The sequence below is a fragment of the Rousettus aegyptiacus genome, unplaced genomic scaffold, assembly GCF_014176215.1.
Source record: "Rousettus aegyptiacus isolate mRouAeg1 unplaced genomic scaffold, mRouAeg1.p scaffold_m13_p_15, whole genome shotgun sequence".
Lineage (NCBI taxonomy): Eukaryota > Metazoa > Chordata > Mammalia > Chiroptera > Pteropodidae > Rousettus > Rousettus aegyptiacus.
The window spans coordinates 10846123-10849521 of NW_023416290.1; positions in this window are offsets into that span (position 1 = coordinate 10846123).

Sequence of the window (3399 nt, forward strand, 5' to 3'; positions counted from 1 at the left end):
GCGATCCCCCTTTCCGCTTCAGAAATGAAGAAGCTTTTTTTTTTTCCTTTTTTTGCCTCCAGAAAAACTGAATATTCAGAAACTTTTCATGTATTAATCTGGCTTCCTTCGAAATTTCTATTTTAAACAAAAGGACTGTTTCTCCACAGTGCTGTCACCTCATGCCAATACATGACAAGGCTGACATTTCTAGAAAGCCAAGTGTGAGCATCTCCTTGTCCGACTCCTCAGGTGGCTGCAGAGCGTGGTAACACACAGTTACAGGAAGGTTATGTTCTATTATCCTAAATATCCTGATACATATTATCTTATAGAGCCTATAGTTTATCCTATGTGTTCCGTATATTATACACAAAAGGAAGGTATGGCTGAAACACATGTGTGTTACGTCAAGCCCACTGCCTATCATTAGACCATTACAGATTTACTTTTTCATATTGATAAGGATGACGTAATAATATTAATAATAATGTTTAGCATTTGTCAAATGCTCGCCAAGAGCTAGGAAGCCCGATACGTATTCTCGTTTAATGTCTGCAACTACCCAACGAGACCATTATTTTTGCCATCTTATAGGTGAGAAAACTAAGACATAAAGAGATCGAGTTACCTGCTGAAGATAAAAATACCTAGTCCATGGCAGACATCGTATTTAATCCCCAACTTGACTCCAAAGCCAATGCACTTAACCACTAACTTATACTTTATTCTTTTCCTGCATAGCCATTCCCCCTACTTTGAACCTGGGAGAACCTGAGCCATAATCACTTCGGCTTGGACTTGACCTCCACCGACATTTCTATAGTAGACAAATGCGGGGCATTTGCTCATCAGGTAGTTGTCACTATTACACCCATGTCTCTGAGGAACTGCACCCAGCCACCGAGGAAGACTCTAAGAAGCCATGTTTGTCCTACCTTGTGGCCACATTTAATTGACCCAGGGTGGACACCCAGTAAAAGTTGCTGGCTCTCGGGAACAGAACTGGGGTCTTGGACCGGGGCCAGGGGAAGGTGTTAACTCTGGGGTGGCTCTTTGAGCCGATGGGGTGAAGCTGAGGGGAAGGCAGTGGAAATAAGTGGAACCGTTGGTGTGGAAAGGGCCTGAGGCCTGAATGTAAATCAAGGGCGAAGAGTCCTAGCTGGGGGAGGCGGCAAGTGCTCTCGCCTCGGCCCACACTTGGCGGGTCTGTGGTTGTGTGCACACTCCGGTGAGGGCCAGTGGGAGAAAGGGCTGCTTGGGTGTGAGGGTCGTGTTGGGACAGTGAGGGGCGGGTGTGTGTGTGTGTGGCGGGGTGGGGGGAGATGGAGAAGGACAGCCAGTAGAGGCAGAGACAAGGGAGGAAAGGGTATTACCCGGCTTAATGGTTCCCATGTCTTGCCCGTCTCTCTCAGGCCCGGAGTCACTCCTATCTTGTGGTCAATGTGATACCTCGGTCTGCATCTGAGAAATTTCCTTTTTGCTTAAGTTTAAGTAGATGTTGGCCATTTTCAGCTAAAAAGTATACTGTCTAAAAGATGTGTCTATACATTCGATACCTCTACATTGATCCGTTTTTTAGATAACGTCGTAATAACTATGTGCAATAGAAAGCAAGACCCAAAATTATGTTAACAGACTGAAATTATGTTAACAGATCATAAGCAATAAAACCCACAGGGTGAGATTTAACAGGACTAAATAAAAACATCTACCTTTACATTAAAAAAATTAATTAAGTACAGAATTGGGTCACCTGGTTTAACAGCAATTTATTAAAAAGAAATCTGGGGTTTGGTTAATCACATGCTTCATAAGAAGCAATATTAAAGGCCAGGGGTACAAGATACAAACATATCTTGTTTCAAAGACCTGGTAATAAATTGAAATTAAGACCCCTTTGGGGCATCCAGGAGCCAATCAGGATTACCTGGATTTAATCGCAAAGTGTCCAGGCTGGATTAGGCTTTTTCTAAAAAAGACAAAATTTAATCAATTAGAGCATATTATATTATGTCTAACAAATAAGCCTGAAGCACATAACTAAATGGGCTAATGTAAGGAGGTACCCCTAGAGAAAAACAATTCTTAAGAAATAATTTTTATCTGTTTGAAATGTATTTTAAAATAATAAAATAATGTGCTTTTTATAACAAATTCAAAAATTGTAGATAGGCATACAGAAAAGGTGAGAAACACTTCCTCAATTCTAGTCTCACTTCCTAAAAGTAATCATTGTTTACAGATTAGTGAGTATATTTCCAGATTTTTAAAATATATGTAATTTTTAAAAAATAGAAATGGAGCCATACTACATGTACACACCCATACACCCACGGATACACACACTCATTCAAGTGTGAACATATATAGCTCCCGTTCTTCAAATAAATGAGCAGAGTCCACTGCAATGTAAGAATTTATTCACTTCTTTCTTGATAGACCTATAGCTTGTTTCCATTTTTTAAAAGTAGAAACAATAATGCAAAGTACGTCCTTATATATGTATCTTTATAGGTCTTTTAATATTTTTGTAGGCTACAGTTCAGGCTGAGGGAGTGAAGGTCACAGCATAATATACCTGTTTAAAATTCTGGGGGATTTTTCCACTTTGCCTTCCAAAAATTCAGCATCAGTCGACATTTTCACGACGGGACATGAGGGGCTTATTCCCCATACCCTTGGTAATACGTGATATTTTTAATCTTTGACTATTTTGCCAACGTGATCCTGCTTGGCTTTTGTGTTGAGTCCAGAGTCTCCAGCACATGAGATAGTTACAGTCCTCCTAGTCTAGGTACCTTACATTCTGTGGAAGGTGAGCGGTCGAGTCCTCATTTTGGAATAAAAACTCTGTAATCCATATGCAACAGTAAGCATACGCCACACCTGGGAGCAGCAACCACTGTCCAGGACCAGGCTGAGCCTCAGTGAGGGAGAGTCTGTCCCGGCCTGGGGTCTCCAAGGTTCTGGAAGTCACTGAGGAGAGTTCTATATTGTTGGCATGTGGAGGCCCACTTATGTCCATTTAAAAATTTTGCTTCTACACGTACGTCAAGGGCAATGGAAGCCTTTATTTCTATAGTGCGTGTTCTGAAAAATGCTTGGTAACCTGTTTGGCTAATGGGAAGAGCTGAGTGGTGCTACCTCTGTGTTTCTCTCTCCAACCTGAGCGCTTTCTGGAGACCCACCCTCGCAGGTGCCAGAAGAAGCCCTCTCCGAGGTACTTCCATTTGGGCTGAAACCTGAGCAATGCTTCTTAGATTTTAAACTACATGGGAATCTCTGGGGGGAGGGGGGGGGGTCTTGTTAATGTGCAGATTCTGATTCCACCAGTCGGGGTTTAGGGCCTGAGGACTGAGTTTCTACGGAGCCCCTGTGAAGCCCTCCTTGCTGGCCTCAGAGAGGGAGCAGAGAGTT